The sequence below is a fragment of the Triturus cristatus genome, chromosome 10, assembly GCF_964204655.1.
Source record: "Triturus cristatus chromosome 10, aTriCri1.1, whole genome shotgun sequence".
Lineage (NCBI taxonomy): Eukaryota > Metazoa > Chordata > Amphibia > Caudata > Salamandridae > Triturus > Triturus cristatus.
The window spans coordinates 79,611,520-79,633,809 of record NC_140593.1 but is presented as its reverse complement, the minus strand read 5'-3'; the positions used below and the strand labels follow the sequence as shown (position 1 = coordinate 79,633,809).

Here is a 22,290-nt window from a genome sequence, read left to right as displayed (position 1 = left end):
TCTTCCAGGTGCACAGCAAAAGCGAAAATCACCAGCTGTAGATGTTCTGCAGTACGACAACCCAGGAGCATTCCGGAATCTTCCTGGGTGACGTAAACTTTGGTGCGCAAAGAACGTGATCCATGGGAAATGTCGGTGGTGAATACACTTACCACTGTGAGGGGTGTGGTGGAGCCATAAGCAAACACTTGTATGGACGTTGGCCTCAGGGTTGGCTGTATTGGGATTGTCTTTAGCATGGACTGGGCCATTATGTTTATTGACGCTCCCGTGTCGATGAGTGCTGGTATTGGATGCCCTGCAATCTTGATGTTACACTTTGGGACTCTCCTCCTTCAACATCCGTTGGGCTGTAGAGCATGGATGACCTGGACCGCGCCATCTGCATCATCATCGTCCATGTCGTCTTCAGCCTCCCCCACCTGTGGGGAGTCCACAGCGTTGATCTGTCGACCCTGTTGTCGTTGACGTCCAGCCGAGCGGCATACTTTCGCCAGGTGATTTAGCCGGCGGCACACCGTGCATCTTTTCCCTTGAGCAGGGCATGGACCTTGATGAGGGTATGAGCCTCCACACATGTAGCAGGATCGAGTTGTAGGTGGTGGCTTGCTGCGTTCTGTTTTCTTGGTAGCCGTTTTTTTTAAGATTCAGCTACCATCGCATTTACCAGTTCAGTTTTCACCTGACGTTGAAGGGCCGCCTCCATGTGCGCCGCGCGCACTTTCGACAATTCCTTGGATCGGCCCATGGTTAGGATGTCAGCCATGGAGATTCCTGGCGTTTCAAGTACGTTTTCTCTCAATTTGACGGATGAACACCCCTGGATGAACTGCGCCCTTATTTCGTCATCTATATCAGGCAAAGTGCTCGCCAATTCCTTCAAACGAGCGTAGAATGTATCCACCGACTCCTCCGGCAGTTGTCGCGCTTGTCGCAGAAGAAAACGTTCGTAATCTGGGTTGGCTAGAGGTTCAAAATGCGCGGTCAGGGCAGCTTTGAGCGTGGCATAGGTGTGGGGAGGACCGGCTTCCACCACCGATTTTCCAAGTCTGTGGATCGCAGGACCGCCCAAATGTAGGAGCATGGGCCGCTGTCTTTCCGGCTTCAGGCCCACTGCGGCAAAGTAGTTCTCCAGGCGTTCCAACCATTCCTTCCATTTGGCCACCTGCGCAGACGGCGGACCATCGACCACAAAAGCCTCAACCGGGGGCACAGTCTCCATCCTTCACACTGGCAGATGACAAAACACGGAGGCTGCCTGCCCTACAGAGACCTGACCACCCAGGCATCCGCCAGAATACAGCAGGCACGGAGGAAGGCGTAGACCATGGTGTGCCTGTGTCTCGAGGCACAGTGGTAAATGGGAGGAGGACCAGTCCAGAAGAGGATAGAAAACAAAATCCTCAGCTGTGTGCTAGAGACTTGCACCACAGGCCAACACTGTAACAGGCATACAGGCACCCCTGACCAGGAATCCAGCTGATTAGGCTCCAAATCCCCTCAACAGACTGCACATGTCATGGGAAACGTGGAGGTGCTTGTACTCTTCTTCACAGACTGCATATTCAGGGAGATGTATAAAGGAGAAAAGGGAGATGGCACCTGGCACTGTAAATAGTGGCATCACTCCCACCACTAGCAAAGGTGGGTAGGCAGCAGGCGCTGCAGACACGCTGACATGCAGCGGAGAACACCTTCAGCGCGCGCTGACAATCACAGCGGGCGCGCGCTCAGCACCACGTGCGCGGAAATGCCGGCCCGAGGAATATTAACGGCCAGGCATCAGACCGCTGCACTCACCAGCGGCGGGTGGGCAGGCAGGAGAGCACCACAATTGCTCCGCAGGACTCCGTTGGAAAACACAGTCTCCGCTGCGTGGCGGCCGCCACCAGAGGGCGCTGGAAGAACGCTCAGTCGTCGGAGCAGGAGAGGCACCAGCAAGCACGGTCACCACGGGATTCTGTGACGGAGAGCCACCTTTGTCGCCAGTTGTTAAATACCCTGGTGAGAAGGGGAACACAGGGGGTGATGTATCAGACACAGTATGTGAGTGATGATACGCAGAATGAATTCACGCTCACGCACAGGATAGTTTACTCGGCCAAGTGACCTGGAGCTTCCGGCCCGAGAACCTTTTATTAGCTTCCGGCCCGAGAACCTTTTATTATTCAACCACTTCCGGGTCGGGCGCCAACCACAGGTCAGGCATATACAGGGGAGTAGGGTGGTCCACACAACATAACAGGCTTGACTAAATAGACTCCACACGAATGAAGGTGAGACCCTTACTTATTTGTATGTGAGTAAGCACGGTTCTCACATTTCCGCTTAGTTTTCTGTCGAGGCTCGCTCGTATCCCTGCTCATCGGCCTGCATGTAGCGGAGGTCCAACCATGAGCCTCAGGGGACCTGGAAGCCCCCCAGATCTAACGGTAGCAAGCCGTTTCCGATGGTTCCTATGCACGCATCGTCGTTGGCAATGTCTTAAGGTTACGGGCTGTCTGTAATGTCCTGTTTTGGTGCTCCGAAGCCAGAGAAATACTTGAAAGCGCGTTCCTCCAAAACAGAGCTACAGGCTCACACGGCCATCTTTCTGCGATCCAAGCCATGCCCCCCACGGATGGGTAGTTGAGCTGCAGGAATGTACGTTTGAGGTAAAATAAATTTCAAGCACAAACAATTGTGTTGCAGATTGTCTTTCCAAGTTGGTGGCAACAGCATCCACATCTGAGGAGGACGCTGTGATTGATGATATGTGATTTGAGGAGAGCATTTCTGTGATAACAGAAGAAGCTATCTAGGAAGACGAGTGGAATAGATAAATTAAACAGGATGGGATTCTCAAAAATGTCATACTACATGGTGGGTGGTTGATATGACAAGAAATTGTTCAAGTTGGAACTTCATCATATTGTAACAGCCTCTACATGTATTTACAGAAAAATACATTAACAAACTCCAGGTGATACAAAACGCTGCCGCCAGGGTTCTACTAGGAAATCCTTAAATTATATTCTATCCCCCTCGAACTTAAGAAACTTCACTGGCTTCCAGTGAGAAGTTGAATAAAATGTAAAGCGCTTTGCATCACCCATAAGGCACTGCACAACACAGGTCCTAATTACCTAAGGCACCTCTTCCAGTGGTACACATCTAGGAGCCCCCTGCACTCCTTAGGAGCCAAGACACTCATGGTTTCCAGATTCCAAAAAACTAACTGGGGCGGAAGAAGATTTTTCACTGAAACTACCAAGTTCTGGAACAACCCTCCCCCAGCCTCTCACCCTCTCCGGGCCTTGTCCACCCTACTTTCCTTTAGAAAGGAGCTAAAAACATGGCTTTTTAGAAACTAAGGATTGTGCAATTGTGTTTCAGTGCAGTCAGCACCAATACACTACAGGCTATACGTGCGCTCTACAAATTTTATTAACATTAACATCTCTTTTTTGAGGTAAGTGAGGTGTTGGCAGAGAGAAGGTTTGTTTTTCTGAGGGACGATGCTAGCGGTACCCACCAGTCTTAGAAACAGTGTGAAAGATCTGACACATGATGGGCATTTAGCTTTTTGGTATTGTGTAGACAGATTGTTGTCTTTGGGCTGGCTTTTGGCAGCTTGTCCCAAGCCTGTCGTCCCTCCTATGGTTTGTAGTGAGTTGCCCAGGGGGCCTGGGAAGAGGTCACGTGGAGATTGTGGGGCCTCCCCTGGCGAAGGAGTTACTACTTACTTATTTGTGGTCATGTACATGTTTTCAAGGTAGGCAGAGGTGTCTTGTGTAAGGGACATACACTTACCAACACTCACCTTAAATGCAATGTAATGGTATGCGTTGTAATGGTATAATTCAATGTAATGAAATGCGTTGTAAATGTAGTTTCTAAAAATGCGTTGTGATGGCATGCGATGTAAAATGATGCGTTGTAATTGATGTTGCGATGTAAAAACTGCGTTGTAAAGGCATGCGTTGTAAATGTTTGCGTTGTAATGTCATACATTCCTGGTAGGGCACCATTTGATCTTTTTTGAGGCAGGAAACCACACTCCAAACTGCTTCCAGGTTGGATGAGCTGGAAGAAGGATTGAGATAATGTCTCTGTGGCAGATGTGTGGGGAGTGGAGGAACAGAACAAAATGCTTATAAGAAAGATGTATTATAATAAAAAGTGTAAAAGTTTAGGTTGGCTATCTGGCTAAGATACCTGCACCTGTGAGAGCCAAGGAATTGTTGAAATACACTGACCTTTGAGAAGAACTAAAAACGTTTGTTCACTCAAGGACGAGTTCCTCAAAGTATTCAATATGGTGGAAAGCAGACATGCGCAAACAGGTTCGGGAAAAATTGTGTATTTGAAGGTCTATCGGGTCTACTTCCTTTTCTTTCAGGCTGTAACACCTGCTTGTGTTCTATCTGTATTTTATCTGTTGATTTTTGGTTTCCTTTTTCTTCAGTTTGGTTTGTTGAGTGATGATGATGGTTGTTTGCTTTGGTTTTTTTTAAGTGAAGATGTGTGGTGTCTTGGTCCTGCAGTGCCTCCTTACCTTTGCTCCCCTCTTTGCTGGAACTATGTGACTTACTGAGCTTGGGGGTTCTGCAGGAGGCGGTTGTTGGATTCGGTGGCATCCACTCGAGAGGAAGAGACAAATTGTTACTTTGACAATGACACTAGAAATCAATCAAAAGTGGCGTAAGGGGCTTGTAAATCTGCCCCTATTTTTCCAAACCTGAAATGGGTGAAAAGGTGGGAAAAAGTGGAGTTTTCAAATTGTTAAAAAAAATAAAACTCACTTAAAAAACAGAGCTTATTATTTCAATATTTCAGTTTTGAAATTCGACCTGAAAAAATAGTCTCATTCCGGCCCAATCCTTTACAGACCGAGACCGTAGCCTGTTGGAAAATGTTGCTGCTTCTGTCAATGGGTCGTACCAGGACATGACAGCCTTAAAAAACTGGGGCCGCAGCATCAGGTTGGGAGATAACGCGACGCACGCGCGCCCCCGCCTAATTGTAATCTAATTATAGTCAATCATGATTCCTGCTCCCCGAGGGGACGACAGGTATTCTGACATGTGCGCAGGCACGCCAGGCCTCGCCATAATTTCATTTGTTTCAGAAGACTGGAACATTTCGCGAGTCATTTTCCTGCCACCCAATGCAAAGATTAATTTAAATAAAAATTAATAAAAATGCATTCGATAGCATGAATTATGGATGAAGCAGTGAGTGCACAGTTGGAGAGGGTGGTTTGGCTTTGACAGGAGACTTTCCTTGCGCCTTCAGAATTTCAATCATGTGAATGCACGACTGTCCTTTGTTTTCAAATGTCTTTAGGTTATGTGATATTAACAAGCACTGGAGTATGAAATTAAATGTGTTCAGTTTGCTGTGCAACATATTTCAGCCATAACAAAAACGTTTTGTATTTGTATTCTATTTGTGAGTGGAAGCATTGTTTAAAAACACATAAACAGAAAATATTTCCTGTTATAAACCATCTAAAAAAAAATTTAAACGTGTTATATCTTGTTAAAAGCCATAACTGCTTCTATCTATGCTTTGACAACCCCACACCCCCTCACAGCCACACCCCTACCAGCCAAAATCTATTCCAGGGTACTAAGAAGAAAATTCTTTTAGATAAGAGGAGAACTGTTTTATGAGCCGGTGGCACTGCAACTTGGCTGAGGTCCTTCTCACGGGCGGTCATCCTCCAGTGCAAAGATCACTCTTCAATTGCGAGAAGCCCAAAACGCCTGTATCCCCATCTTGTCTTCAGGATGAGTTCTCACTGATGCCAGTCAGGGGTCCAGGACATGGGGGGGCACCTCTTGTTCATCAGGACTCACTCGAGTAGAGGCCAGCAGCAGGGCTCCGGAAGGTTCAGGCAGGTCCAGTTGCTGCTGGTCAGCTGTGCAATTACGAGGAGGCCTCTGGAAGCTTGTTATGTCCCTGGAGCTCACACAGGAGGTCAAGCACCTGACCCATGGAGTCACTTCTGAGTAGCACGGGTTCAAGGCAAGCAGGTCCAATCTTCCTTCCTCAGACAGCCAGGCAGTCCTTCATCTGAATAGTCTGCAGGTCCAGGAATGTTCTGATGAGAGTTTCTGAAGGTGCCATCTTTAACCTCAGTGCCAGCCTGTGGTAGGGGAATGCTCCTTGTGTAACCTTTCCCCTTTCCTGGGGCAACAAAGGGCAGGCAGGCCTGGATGTGAGCTGCATGTGTCAGTGGCAGGACAGGCAGCCCTTAGAAGTCAGGAAAGGGGTGGGCAAGTCCTGAGGTTACCCTGTGAAGATCAGGGAGGCTGAGTACAGCCCCCACAACATCCTGCTCAGGAGAGTGACACCTTGTGCCACACTAAATGCCCTATTGACCCCATATCTGGAAGGAATACACAGCACACCACAGGAGATCCATTGAAAGTCATATGAGCCTGGAAACTGGCAGAAAGCCACATTTGGTTGAGGCAGAAAAATGTCAACTTTCTGAAAGTGCCTTTTTCAGAATAGTAACTTGAAATCTGAGTTTGCCATTAAAGAGGATTTTAAATTGCAATTCAATTGAGTGTAAACAACATTTCTCTCTCAGGTCCCAAACTGACGTAATCACTTATCAAGTCTAATAAAGAAACCCAGTGTTAATCTATGGGAGAGATAGCCTTATCACACTGAAAATTAACTAAGGAGTTTTTTACTTTCAGGACATGTAAAACTAAATTATACATGTTCTACCTCTTAAATACCATGTACCCTGCCTTTTAAGCCTATAAGACGTATCAGAGGGGTGACTATTAAAAAAGAAGGTTTAAGGTTTCTTTTGTCAGGTCGAGATGGAAGTTTAAAACTGCACTACAGGCTGCAGGGGCAGGCCTGAGACATGTTTAGAGGGCTACTTTAGTGGGTGGCACAATGGGTGCAGTAGCCCCACTAGTAGCGTTTAATTTACAGGCCTTGGGTACATGTAGCACCACTTTACTAGAGCCTTACAAGTAAATTAAATGTGCCACCCAAGTTTAGGTCAACTTTACCATGTATAAGTGAGAGAGCACAAGCACTTTCACACTGGATAGCTTTAGTGAAGTGCACAGAGTCCTAATGGCAACAAACCGAGTTCAACAAAACAGGGAAGTGAAGGCAAAAGGTTTGGGAGACTACCACATCAGGTGTAATTATCATAATAACTGTTCCAGAAAATATTATATTATTTGCTTCTGAACCTTGGCATCTAGAAGAGTATCACCAAGAGATGGGACGAGAGCTACGCCGTCCTGGTTAGTGGAATGGATAAAAGAACCAAGATCAGTCTCCAGATTGGAGGGATTTTACCGTGCTAAAAGGGTTAGTCGACAAAATTAAACAAGCATTGGTAAATGCAATAGGTTACATCTATGTGAATAATAATACTTTTTTTTGTTGTAAGTTTTAGCTTGGTGAGCAGTTGTTCAATATAAGCCTTTTTGACTGCAGAGTTACCAAGGAAATCATGTAAACACAAACAAGTCCCTCCTGCCTCTATGACCAGTGCTTAAGTGACAGACAGAGCTCTGGGTCAAAGGTTATTGTTGACAGACCCAGCAGAGATTCCACTAAAAGAAACCAAGCAGTTCCCTTACTGCTAAATAACCTCTACATATGAGAGAGCCCTGCTTTACAAGTGTCAGCATGTGCAGGGCACAAAGGAACTTTTAGCCATGCTCCCCTCGTATCACAGATGTTGCACGTTAACATAGCATGCACATGCTCTTGGGTAATGTATTTATCAGGACAGAGAGGGGCTTTCCTTTCTAGTTACTGACTGAGGAGCAGAGGGTGCAACCTGGGACCATCCCCTCTTAAACCTTTCTTTCACCTATTAACTTGTGCATAGTACATCATGGCTTCGATCTCATTTTAGAGTATATGCGGAGATTATTTAATTAGCCTGGCAGTAATGCTAGAAGATGTGAAATATTTCAACAAGCAACCAAATTAATTAAAAGAAAGTTCAGATAGTATAGTATTAAAGCTAAAAAATGCTGCAGATGCTCCAGATGTTGCAAGCACTCCAGAAGCATCGGCACACACAGGGTACATGAAATACCCAACACTGGAAGTTCCATAAACTTCAGAGACACTTGCATAAAAGCACCGTGTGCATTGAAAATGCACGTGTGTGAGTAGGTGACATGTACACTATGAAAATAAAATTAATTGATTAATAATAGGGAGAGCAGAGCCGAGGATCTGGCTCAGATCTTAGAGCCCGTGCACGAGCCGAGCCCGGAAAATGTTTTGTCTATAATTTACATAGCAAACATCACGTAAAATATGATAAAGTCTCTTCAAAATTTAAAAAAGTGTATTTCCTTAGCACAGAGCAGCTTTGACATTGATACATCACATTAAAGCAGCGCACCGAGAAGTACTTTATTAAAAGTGATTCTTTTTAAACATTAACCTTTAGTGAACTAAGAGACAAGGCAATTGTCATGTAAATCCTGTACTGGCCCAGATGTACTATAGAGTAATATTCATTATGTTTAGACTTTGGGGCAGATTTACAAGAAAGTGACCCATCTGTAAAGATGCGTCACTTTCCCTGCGCCACCCTGAGAAACCCTTGTGCCACCATGGACGCACCGTATTTACAATACAGCGCACCATGGTGCAATGTTTCACAGATGCGTCAGAAATTCTGACGCATCTGTTGGGGTAAAAGTCACACATTGCTGAAGTCGTATTGCAAACACGCCGCAACTGCAGCAATGCATTTAAAAAAATTTTTTATTGAATTTTACAGTAGAATACATGGTAACACAAAGTAGGTAAAAGCAATAAATTGTTAATGAATACTTAAGAAATATTATAGGAATAAAATGTAACATGAAATACGTAGTATTGTGATGAATACGGACGTATAAATAAGGAATTTATATAAGAAGTCACGTTATATATAAATAATCAAATAAATAAATAGTAAGCAGTGATAGAAATAGAAAATTGATACCACATGTATTAATAATAGATAAAATGGAAATAAATCAAATATAAATATGAAAGAAGCGACTTTATATAAGGTCTTCTTAATAATAGTAGGAAAGAGTGCTATCATAGAAAATACTTATCTTGCAAAAGTTGGGGACACAATAGTTTGGAAGAGGATAATAGGATAATATAAGAGAGAAAAGAGGAAAGAAGAAGATAAGAAATAATAATAGACCTGAATAGAAATGTGGAAAAAGTGGGGCCAGAGTAAAGGAGAGGAAGGGAAGAGGAAAGAAAGGGAAGGGAAATAAATGGTAAAGGAAGATGGGGAAGTGGGTGAAGCAAGTACTGATGCAAAAGATTTAATGTATAAAGATGCAAAGCAGTAAATTAGTCTGTGTGACAAATTGTGTTAGGAGAGACAGAGGAATTAGCAGTATTATCGACTTCGGCTGTAAGGAAAGGAGACCAGGTCTTGGGAAAGATATCAGCTTGAACTTGGAGGTTGTATATTGTACGTTCATGTGAAGCCGTCTGTATCATTGCCACTAACCCTTCTTCCTGTGAGGGTGGAGATGATGACTTCCAATGACGTAGAATACAAATTTTAGCTGTAGCTAACGCAGTATGGAAAGACGAATTTGCGGCTTGGAGAGTTTCGGAGCGTAGCGTAAATCATGCAAAAGAATATTGGCAGATGTGAGTGGAAGACATAATGACATTATGGAATGCAAGGTGTTACCAACAAAGGTCCAAAAAGGCCGTATCTTTGGGCATTCACAAATAGTATGTGTTGTGTCACAACCAGAGGAGGAACACCTCCAACAAATGGTGTGCGAAAGTAAACGAGTTTTATGCAATTTGACCCGCGACCAGTGCGTCATGTAGAATTTTAAATATACAAGATGTAAGTCTTGCTTCACGTACACCTTTATGTAAACCCTCTAATATCTGTTCCCATTCAGTGGCTGTATAAAAATTAGATATACGGGATTGCCATTTATTTTGAAGATAATGAGAGAGGGTTTGTGAAAATAGGTGAAGCGTAAAGGTTTTATAAAGGCCAGAGGTCACTTCTTTATGCTTTTCCCATAGATTTAAGTAGGATAAAATTGAGGATACTTGGAGCAACCAAGGGAAGGTCCCAAGTGCTTCTTCAAACATTGTTGGAGTTGAAGGTATTTAGAAGATTGCTGTAAAGGAAGATTCAATTCCTCCCTGTTTGTGAGAAGGATTTGAAGTCGCCATTATGGAGAAGTTGATCCAGGGAAAAGATGCCAGCTGTTTGCCACAAAGACCAGGAAAGAGTGTGACCATTAATGCGTATACCTGAATTATTCCACAAGGGACCTTTGACATGAATATGCGAATTTGAGTCTAATAAACAATGACCTCTTTGCCATGATTTATGCATAACTGATAAGATCGGATTTTTGGGATCAGAACGACTAGTGCCACCGCCATATAAAAGAGAGAAACCTGAGCCCATAGATAAAAGATGGCGTTCAACCCATTGTGGAATATCTTTGATTCCTGGCAAGAAGTGAGAGATTTGAGAGCTGTGCAATGCAAGAGAATGATGTTCAATAGATGGGAGACCCATTCCTCCATATAATTGATGCGCCTTTAATATTGCAATCGCAAGGCGTGGCCTAACAGAACCCCATATAAAGGACTTATTCTTGGAATCTATTGAGCGAAGCGTAACTAAAGGAATCTGAAGGGGAAGCATGCCTAAAATATAGATGAAACGTGGGAGAGTGACCATTTTGAAAGCTTGAACTCCGCCCCAAAGAGAGAGCCCCAAATTTTACCATTTGTCAAAATCACGTTGCATTTGAGAAAGCAGAGGAGCTAAATTGTCTGTAACCATGTTTTTCCAAAACCTTATTAACTAAGATTCCAAGATATTTGAGATGTGAAGACTGCCGATGAAAAGGAAAACCATATACAGCTGCTTTTATAGTTCCATCAGAAATAGGTAGAGCTTCACTTTTCTCCTAATTGATTTTTTAACCTGAGAAAGAGGAGAAATCATTGATAATTCGAAGGAGAGACGGAAGAGATCAAGGGAGATCTGTAAGAGTGAGTAGAATATCATCTGCATATAAGTAAAAATTAGAATATCCAATTGGAAGAGGAACACCTATGATTTCAGCAGATTGACGGATTGTGGCAGCTAATGGCTCCATTGCTAAAAGAAAAAGAATGGGGATAGGGGACAACCCTGGCACGTTCCCCTCTGAACTGAGAATGCATCAGATAGAAAACCCCCACAATTCACCTGAGCAGAGGGATTAACATATAGTAAACGTACTTTGGTTATGAATTGATCACCTAATCCAAATCGTTGCATTATCGTAAAAAGGTATTCCCATTCAATGCGGTCAAACGCTTTTTCGGCATCAAGTGAAAGGGCTAATGCATCTTCTCAAAGGTGTTTGGCAGACCACAATGTGTGGGCCAATGTACGGAGATGATTTCGAGAGGAATTCCCCGGGACAAAGACCACTTGAATGTGGTGTATTAGAGAAGGTAAGACTTTGTGAAGGTGGGATGCTAGGATGCTGGCTAGAATTTTGATATCGTAATTTAATAACGAGATGGGACGATAGCTACTACAAAGCAAAAGGTCTTTATCGGGCTTAGGGAGCACAGCGATGATATTCTTGTTAGAAAAGGGACCCAATGAAAATTTATGATCTGCCTCCTGAAATGCAGCATGCAATGTATCAATAATATTGTGTCCTGCCCATCTATAGAATTCAGCAGGGGATCCATCCTCCCCAGGAGCCTTATGATAGGGCAGAGCAGTAATGGCTTCAGAGATCTCATCCCTAGTGATTTCACCTTCAAGTAGAGCTCCACCATCATCAGAAAGACGGGGAAGATCCACCCCTGCGAGGAAAGAAGACATCTTATCTAGATCTATGGGGTTGCCTGGGGTGTAAAGGGACTGATAAAAAGAGGCGAATTCATTGACAATCTCTTGAGGTCTTGTGAGTATGTCACCATGCGTTGAGCGAATAGCTGGGATGGCCATTGCTGCCTCTCTTTGACGCAGTTGTGCAGCTAACAACCTCCTGGCCTTCTCCCCCTGTTCGTAGTGTCGCCCCTTCATTCTTTGCAAAGCATATTCAGCTTTAGAGGTAAAATGGCTATTTAGGGACATGCGTGCTTGCTCTAATAATTTACGAATATGCAGGGTTGGATTTGATGTATACAGGCAGGAGTAAGAGTGGATGTCACGTTCTAACTCTGTTTGCATTGCAGCATTTTGTTTATTAGCGAGTGCTGCATCACGCATTAGCTGGCCTATGATAGTGGCTTGAGCTGTAGCCCATATAGTCCTGCTGGAAGTTACAGAACCCTGGTTAGTAGAGAGATAATCTTGAAGATGAGATTGAAATTGGAGTTTACCCTTGGGAGACCTGTGTCGTTGGTTGCTCAGACGCCATGGTTTGCGCCCCGGCCGATAGAGTCCTAGATCTAAAGATAGAAGGACAGGTGAATAATCAGACAAAGATGCCTCTAAAATGCAAGACTCCGTGACCAATTGAACCATTTTATGTGATGTCAAAAGGTAATCTAAGCGAGAAAACGTGCCATGGGTGGAAGAGAAGAATGTGTATTCTGTGTCTATTGGATGACTAAGACGCCAATGTTCAACTAGTCCATTATCTGAAAGTATATAATTTAATATAGCTCTTTCTGCCGCATTTCCTTTGTCCAATGGACCTGTTTTGTCTAGTATAGGATCTCGTACCAAATTCCAATCTTCACCAATAAGATATTGTGAGGCATCAATCTCTGTTAGCAGGTGGTTCAGCTGGAAGAAGAATGACTTTTTAGTGCCTGTCGGAGCATAAACTGATCCTAAGCAGATGTAAGAGTTCCCAATACGTAATTTAGCGAACACGTATCGGCCATCAGGATCCGACCAAGTTTTAGAGATTGTAACTGGGAATGACTTGCGAATAAGGATTGCAACTCCACACTTGCGGACAGGGCTAGTATCTGCGGGGTCATCTTTTCGTATGCTGCTATGAATGACCTTCCCTACCCAATCTCTCCAAAGTTTATCAGATTCTCGCGCATCTAAGTGTGTTTCTTGTAACAAAGCTATAACTATATGTTTGGATTGAAGATAAGAAAGTACTTTTTTCGTTTTTATGTAGTGGGTGAGACCATAGACTTTCCATGTGATGGCAGATAAGGGGTGAGTGCTCGTCATGCTGAAATACAGTCAAAAGGAATTAATAGTGCAAGAAGAAATGTATTGGTCAAAGTGAAAAGAGCTATAAATTAATGAGATGATAATGAACGGATAAAGGGCAGTATGGGAAAAAGGGGGGTACTCTGGCTTACCAAGAGGATAGCAGTATGCGGATATTAGAAGACATTCAAGTAGAGAGGGAAAATAGTCTAGAATAATAGTAAAGTAAATACAATGCAACAAGTTATGTAGGGATGTAAAAGAAAATTGAAATGAGAGAAAAGAAGGAATGAAACAGGACTTGGGATTCTGGACTGTTAACCGCAGGTCTGGGTTCACCAGAACAACGCCAAGGGGGTGAGCCCCATCAGAAAGCGAGATTGTGAGGAAGATTAATAGTTATTACAAGAGGAAAACCTATGATAGTACAGTAATCCATCTGAGAAACACAAAAGGAAATAATCTGAAGTAAATAATGTGACTGTGAATAAAAAGGAAGGACATTAACTTCATGGATTATTCTAAAGGAATGTGTAATGTATGCATAAATAGAAATGAAAAGGTAGTAAGTGTATATAGATGAGGATTTATTAATATAAAAATGAATAGTTAAATATATATAATAGGATAGGGCTTAAAGTGATACAGTATAATGTATAATGTTAAGAGTGACAAACAACATATCTACTATGGTAAACATAAGAGATGCAAAATATAGTCAAATAATGAGCGATGATATATTAAAACAAGCATTTGCAATACAATAGGTCTCGAATTTACGAGAGTTTAAGCAATTAGCATTGTAAATGACAATGCCTTTTATTTATGTTTTAAAAACCAAAAACATAAATAAAAGGCATTGCCATTTACAATGCCAATAGCTCAAACTCACATAAATGCTTGACCTATTGTTCTGCTTGGGTTTTCGGATCAGGTGGAACCCGCTCAACAGAGCCTTTCTAACCCAAACCAGAACGTTACCCCCTCCCTAGGGTCTTTTTACACCTAAATAACCACATATATATGTACCACCTAGGGGCAGGGAATTCCTATTATATATATATATATATATATATATATATATATATATATCAAGACCTCACAGCCTCGCGATCTCAAACAGACCCAGGACTTCCTACCCAGACGGCAGCCTCAGCCTCGCGGTCTCAGACAGACCCAGGACTTCCTACCCAGACGGCAGCCTTAGCCTCGCGGTCTCAGACAGACCCAGGACTTCCTACCCAGACGGCAGTCTCAGCCTCGCGGTCTCAGACAGACCCAGGACTTCCTACCCAGACGGCAGCCTCAGCCTCGCGATCTCAAACAGACCCAGGACTTCCTACCCAGACGGCAGCCTCAGCCTCGCGGTCTCAGACAGACCCAGGACTTCCTACCCAGACGGCAGCCTTAGCCTCGCGGTCTCAGACAGACCCAGGACTTCCTACCCAGACGGCAGCCTCAGCCTCGCGGTCTCAGACAGACCCAGGACTTTCTACCCAGACGGCAGCCTCAGCCTCGCGGTCTCAGACAGACCCAGGACTTCCTACCCAGACGGCAGCCTCAGCCTCGCGGTCTCAGGCAGACCCAGGACTTCCTACCCAGACGGCAGCCTCAGCCTCGCGGTCTCAGGCAGACCCAGGACTTCCTACCCAGACGGCAGCCTCAGCCTCGCGGTCTCAGACAGACCCAGGACTTCCTACCCAGACGGCAGCCTTAGCACGAGCTCATCCTATTATTACCAGAATACACGACAGGGGAATCAGGGTTACCATGTATCAGATCACACAAAGACTATTAGTTGAGCACAACCTGTTCTTTAGTTCGAGGGGCTCGTTTCCCCCTCATTCAGTTACCACTTACCTGATCAGGATTAACATCTGTTCATGTCAAGTTATATCTGACTAGAAGAATAGGCTATCCTCCTATACAAGGATACACAACACATGCTAACTCACGACAAGCTAAATACTTTATTTAAATGCCACATGCACATTCACAGAATACATCATATATACAACCTGCAAGGAAAGTAAAAGGTTAAGTTACACACTTCAATAGAAAGGGGTCGACATCACCTTAGTCGTATGTAGCCTGTGCTCAATGGTCATCTAGGTTCCCTTCTCGTTTGTGCCTCGGCTTCGCCTGGAAGTCACACCTCCGCAGTCGCGGATCTACTCCCTTCTCCCTCTCCGAGTCACTGGAACCTCTTCCTCATCGGCTACTCTCTCCTCTTTAGATTCAAGTTCGTCATCTGTCTTCCCTGGAATAAGTAGTAGCTTTTCTGCTAACGGCCAGATGCCGCCTATGGTCTAGAAGCAAGTGCCAGTATCTGCCTCAGACTTTCACTAATATAGAGGTGCATTTTCTCATGGAAAATTCCAGCCCGTAACCTGCCGCCCACCAAATTCTTGTACCTCCCCGTACCAAGGACACGTTCCCAGCCGGCCGGCCTGATGTAGTGTCTTCGGCATGAAGAAAAATACAATCCTTCGATAAGGGCCGGCCTGAACCGGTTCTCTCCAAGCGAACAACACCTCATAACTAAAACATCACCCTCGACCTAGAAACTTTCCAAGCTGCCGGAGCGGAAAGAAAGATGGAGTCTCTCCCGTTTAAGGCCTACCAGGCCTGGATTCAGCACGGCTCCATGAAATACCCTCACTATAGGGCAGGTTATCCTTAATACTAACGAATCTATCCCCTAGACTATGTATGTAAGCCCTGATCTATGGGGAGGAGCACAGGATCGTGTCAAAGTGTCTAATAAATAGGCTCTATTCACTACTCTAGTCCTTAGACTTGGATGGAAAGAGACTGAAGTCATATTAATCGCTCTACAACACAAGAAGGCCGGGAAAATCGAGCAGTACATTTCACCCTTGACTTCAGTCTATTATACATCCATTAAACAGAACTAACATCGGTGGAAGAATAATATGAAACAAAACTAACTGATCTATGTCTAGTACCGAGTGTACAGAAGTGAAGCAGTGAAGGGATACACTGAATAAAGCAACAGATAGAAATCAAAACAGCGATAGCAATCAAAATGCCACCTAATGTGTGTCGTAACATATGCACGTCCGGTAACCAATTAAAGAGCCAGTCAAACCAGCCCTGATCAATGTGTTTTCTAACTTCATCCGTTAAGTCATGCAACTTATCTAGGTGTGCACGAATGGATTGTGTATGATCAGATAAGTTAAAACAGCAGAGACCTTCAAAGTCTGAGCAACCATGTCCATGTTTAAGCAAAAGATAATCAATGGCTGCTCTATTTTGCAAAATGGCCCTACGTTCACCCTGGGCGTCCAATAGCAAGTCAGACAAGACTGTAGAAGTATGATTAATAGATTTCACCATCCAGCAAGCCATTTTCCCAATAGATTTGGCATTATAAACCGCCAAAGCAGGAACACCAATAATTGAAACAGCTAGGCTAAGATATTCAGACTTGGAATATAAATGCAAAGATGAGTCACAATCCTCCTGTAACATCATAGTATCTCGAAGCACACGAGAGTTGGCATTTGGATGTGATGAGAACATCAACAAACTCAGTCTGGTAATGGCACACGGGCCTCCGGAAATGTTTGCAGGGACATATGGCCAGGAAGTGTTACCACATGAGAAAAGCCATCCGGCAGGTAGCAACATCGCACGATAGTGACTGGGAGTAACTACCAAACTATTGCAAGTCATATTGTTCTGGACAGAAGCACATGTTTTCGGTGTCCTTTGAAAGCACAAAGTCCGTTCGTGAGTTGTGAATGAAGTGGCGCCTCTTAACTTGAGGCGTAGGCATTCAGAAATTGCATTAGGATTACATGTAAGAAAGAAGCATAGGTCACCTCGTGTGATATTATACGTAATTATGTGGGACTGGATGGGGAGTTGCTCATTCGGCAGTTCAGTGCACAAAGGACAATATACATGGGTAGCAAAATCACCCAGGATAATATTCGGACGAGCCTTCGAAACGTTAAAGATACTAATTAAAGTCTCCAGTGAGGCGGGGACAGCAACTAGACAAGTCGCTAGAATGTCATGCACAGATCTCATCGGTGTCAAGCAGAAGTGAGGGGCATCAGTCACTCTCTTGGCCAGTAATGTCCAAAAGTTCGATGACGAATCCCACGCATTGAAGGAACGCAACACTCGGGTTCTCAGTTCATCCCGGGTTGACGGGATCCCTTCTCTCTCTCCGAACCAATCCAAAAGGAGTCCAGTTTCGACACATCCTGCAGCAACAATCCAAAGAATGATCTGAAAAAGAACCAAATACAGGCATTAATCATTCTCGTAAATAACATTTATCAGCTGGGACAGCTTCCCAGCTATCTTTCCCTGGCCTCATAACCAAAATGGTATTGTCCTGACCGGTGGCAATAACCTCTGCTTGTTCAGGGGGATTCTTAGGCGATTGCACCCAAACCCTGGCCCCAGGGTTATCCGTAGAGCCAAAGCCTTTCTGGCCACGTACAGTTAGCAAAGTTGGGGCAGTGCCTTTCAATATCTCGCCACTGAAAACAGGCATAATGAGTAATTGAGCCACTCGGTCAGTGCGGTGTATCAGTAAGTCAATCTCACTGCTATTTAGCAGAAGTACCTTAATCTCTCCCTGATAGTCACTGTCGATGACACCTCCAAGTACCTGGATGCCTTTTACAGCCAGCCCCGATCTAGGGGCGATCAATCCAAAATTCCCAGGTGGTATATGAATACCAACACCAGTAGCAATGATGACCCGATTCTTACTCTCCAGAACGGTGTCATCCATGGCGTGCAAGTCTAAACCTGCCGACCCTGGGGTAGCTCTGCATGGAGTCAGAGCTCCGGGAGTAATTTCCCAATACATCACAGTTTCACTGATTACATTAGGCATAGTCTCAACATTTGGGGGAAACAAACGCATAAGTGGAGATTCAGCATTTAAAAAAGGACGATTATTCAGAATCAATAGTGCTTGTGGTAAAAAGTCTCGCCAGTTTTTATACTTGTCATCTGTTAACTTTCGTAATTGGTCCTTTAACAGGCCATTCAATCTCTCCACCAGGCCCGAGGCCTGCGGGTAGTAGGGTATATGAAATATCCATTCAATATTATTTTCCACACAGAATTCTTGTACCAATCTTCCACGAAAATGGGATGCATTATCAGATTGAATTTGGAATGGCACACCATAATACATCATAATTAATTCTAATGTTTTTATGGTATTCAATTGGGTAGCTTGCTTACATGGAAGAGCTACCAGCAAGCCACTATATGTATCGACAATTGTGCAAACATATAGACAATTCCTACTCATGGGAAGGGGTCCGATATAATCAATCTGCCAAATTTGAGCGGGCAGTTTCCCGCGATGTAAATGGCCTCTAACAATTTGGGGTACCTTACGCTGTCTGATATGTTGACAGACGGGACAATGTAAAATAACATTTTTGATTAGATCCAGGGGAATATAAATTCCTCTATCAGCAGCCCACCTGCTAGTGGCCTTCTCTCCAAAGTGTCCTGCCTTCTGGTGTGCCCATTTCGCCAATCCCGCAATATCAGGATCTTGTCTGTCCACCACTGCCTCAGCAATTTTAGATTTTTCATCTGCAATGTTATGAAAAAATTTGTCAAGGGAATCTATTGGAGTGTGAGCATCCACATGGAAGATTGTAACAGTACTCTGTGGGAGCATCTCCCAAATCTCTTGCCATAACTCTTTTCCCCACAATTCTTTGGAATGTAACTTCCAATTATGGGAATGCCAAGTTGGCAACCAAACAGCCAGTCCATTGGCAGTTGACCAAGAATCGGTAAAAATATGACATGTACCAGGTAATTCTTGTTTCAAAACTTGGTAAACAGCGTAAAGCTCGGCAAATTGGCTACTCTTCCCTTCACCAGTTGTGCTCAACAGTTTCTGTGTGACCGGATTATAAGACACCGCCTTCCAGTGCCGTGTCGTCCCAATAAACTTTGCCGACCCATCTGTGAACCAAACATGGTTTCTGTCCTCAGCGGACAAATCATCAAAAGGTCTACCCCACTTAACAGGAGACTCCTGTTCTAAAGGTACGGAACACTCACTCTCAGTCTCAGTCGACGGTGCTTGCGCCACTTGCTCATGTAAAGACGCAACTCCTTTCGGGCCCACACGTGCCCTGTCTTGTATGTACCATTTCCATTTAATCACGCTCGCCTCTTGAGCATGCCCAATTCGATGAGTTTTCGGTGAACTCAGAACCCACTGCATAATAGGAATTTCAGGACGCAAGAATATATCATGTCCCAAAGTCAATTGCTCGGTATCCACCAAAGCCCAATAACAAGCAAGTAGCTGTTTCTCAAAGGGTGTATAACGCTCACCAGCATCAGGTAGCTTTTTGGTCCAAAAACCTAACGGTACCTTACTCCTGCCTTGTTTCTGCCACAAACTCCAATTTGCATAAGGGCCTTGCACAGACACATTCAAATCCACATCACCATCACGTACAGGCCATAGATCCATAGCATGTTGAATTGCCTCTTTCGCCAGACTAAATGCATCTTGCTGTTGCTTATCCCATTCAAATGCATTCTTTTTACGTGTAATTCGGTACAAAGGGGCCAATATTTGACTCAAATGAGGAATATGCTGGCGCCAAAAACCAAATAAGCCAATGAAGCTCTGGGCTTCCTTACTATTCCTCGGAACCGAAAAATCAAGAATCTTCTGTTTAACTTGAGGGATCACCTCGCGGAGTCCCTCATGCCAATTAATACCTAAAAATTTTACAGCTTGGGACGGACCTTGTAATTTATCCGGATTGATCTCCCAACCTTTCTCACGCAGACACTCAATGACTCTATCTAATTGTGTCTGAACATCCTCTTGTGTTTCGCCTTGGATCAAAACATCATCAATATAATGACATATCTGAATTTTGGGATGAACTGGTACCTCAGCCAAATGTTCTGCCACCAGCCGGTGACAAATCGTAGGACTATGCACATAGCCCTGAGGAAGACTTCTAAACGTCATCTGACGCCCGTTCCACGTAAAACTGAACTGTTCCTGACACTCAGGGGCAATTGGAATAGAAAAGAAAGCATTAGCAATATCGATGGACGCATACCATGTACCTGGATGTGTTTGGATTCTTTCAATCAGGGTAATAACATCCGGTACTGCAACAGTCAAAGAGGGCGTGTGTTTGTTCAATTCTCGATAATCAACAGTCATGCGCCAAGAATTATCACTCTTACGCACCGGCCAAACAGGATTATTCCAAGCAGAAGTAACTGGAGTTATAACACCTGCATCAACCAACTCCTGAATGGTGGTACTAATCTCTTCATGACCACCCGGAATACGATACTGCTTCTGACAAACCACTTTGGTCGCCTGGGGAACTTGTATGGGGGGCATCCTTAAACGACCAACCCGTATAGGTCTGGACGAGATATAATGCGTCGTCCCAAATTGGTAACACCCATCATCAAGATGCAACGTCATTCCCTTCAAAATATCAATTCCAATTATGAATTCTAAGAGTGGCACCACTAATACAGAATATTCCTTTCTAGGGATTCTACCTATTCTCATTTCAAGCAAAGTTTGAACTGCAGGGGTTTCTTTTCCTCCTAATCCGGTAATAGTAAAAGGCTGCCCTGTAAACTTCTTTGATTTTCCATGAATAAGAGTGGCCTCCGCTCCTGTATCAACTAATGCTCGGGCCCTTTGGATATTACGATGTCTCCAATAAATATCAATATCTACATAGGGTCTATTATCTCTATGAGCCCATCTGTGTACCGGAGCTTGACCTATTTCCTAGTCATTCTTACTGCATTCTGTGTACCAGGACAAATCAGGATAAAGACTCTCACGTTTCTTAGGTATCGGTACCTCCTGTTCATATCCATTCCCCGTACGGAACGGATTCAAGTCTTCAGTATTATACCGTGGGTTACGATCAACCAAGCTGTGACAATTCTCTCTCCTCCTCAACTCAGGAGATTGATCCCTATCATCTCTACGCCTGCTGTAAGCATGATCATTTCTCCCCCTTTCCTTTTCCCCCTCTCTCTCTCCCTGTCCCGCTCTCGACGGGGGGACAGATCACGTACAGGACACCGATTATCACGACGACCAGAACGCCCACGGTGATCGTCATCACCGCTACCATCAGAACAACCACGATCACACTCAGTCGTTCGAACACGCCGGGCACCCTCCTTCCGATCCAAGCCCCGTTTGCGAAACAACTCCCACAAATGAGCAGTAGTCTCACCATCAATGTCCTCCCGACGTACACCATCAGCCAAAAGACCAGTAAAGATATCACGTCTAGTAAGTTTATATTCACCAGGAGTACGAGTGTCAGACCGGGGCTGACGTTCAGGTTTAAACCAGTCACCCAACTCACCGAGTTGGCGCACCGATTCCAACACCGTAGATAGCACATTACCAGTCTGGTTAATCAACAAAGTCATCATGACCTGCTTGTAGGCGACAGGAGAAGAGCGAATGATACGATTCCGCACAGAAGAAGTCAACATCCCATCAAGCAACCTGTCAGCAGTGCCCAGGAAAATAGCCGTTTTCATCACTTCCTCCTTAAGACGTTGCGCAGCATCACGCAAGGTATACCACGGCTTGTCATTGACAGGCCAGTCAGATTCAGTAGGATACTTCAAATTACAACCCTCAGTTGCCAATTGGAGCAAAGAAATTTGACCACCACCATTATAGTTACGAAAATGATCTTGCACAGTAGAATCCAAACTCAAAGAACAAAATTTCAAACAGTCGCCAGTATCCAGCATAATACCGGCAGCGCCCAGTTCATAAAGGCGCACCATCCATGTGAGCAAGGCCTCACCAGTCCGCTGCCGAAAGCGCTGCAAAATATCACTAATTTCTTGTTGAGTAAAATCTTCTAAACAGTCCAAAGAAACACCCTGCGGAGCATTAGGAGATTGCTGCAACTTCCGACGAAAAACCGGATGCGCAGAGACCACGTGACGAGCATCACAAGGAGCCCGAGCAGTACTAGTAGAGGGACAATCAGTGTAAGAAGCATCGATCCCGCCCGAAGAACGAGCATAATCACGGGGTGCACCATCAGAGGTGCGAG

The 22,290-nt window shown here is 44.3% G+C and overlaps 1 protein-coding gene across 2 annotated transcripts in view; it reads left to right on the top strand.

Annotated features, from left to right (window-relative positions):
• Positions 1–1,851: 1,851 nt before the first annotated feature.
• Positions 1,852–22,290, top strand: part of SGO1 (shugoshin 1) — a 283,917-nt gene continuing 263,478 nt past the window's right edge. Inside the window, exon 1 of one of the 2 annotated variants that reach the window (XM_085630467.1) lies at positions 1,852–2,004. The gene's annotated coding sequence lies outside the window, so the exon portion shown is untranslated. Of the gene's footprint in view, positions 2,005–2,256; positions 2,277–22,290 lie in introns of those variants that run through there. The other variant, XM_085630468.1, reaches the window with a different exon arrangement.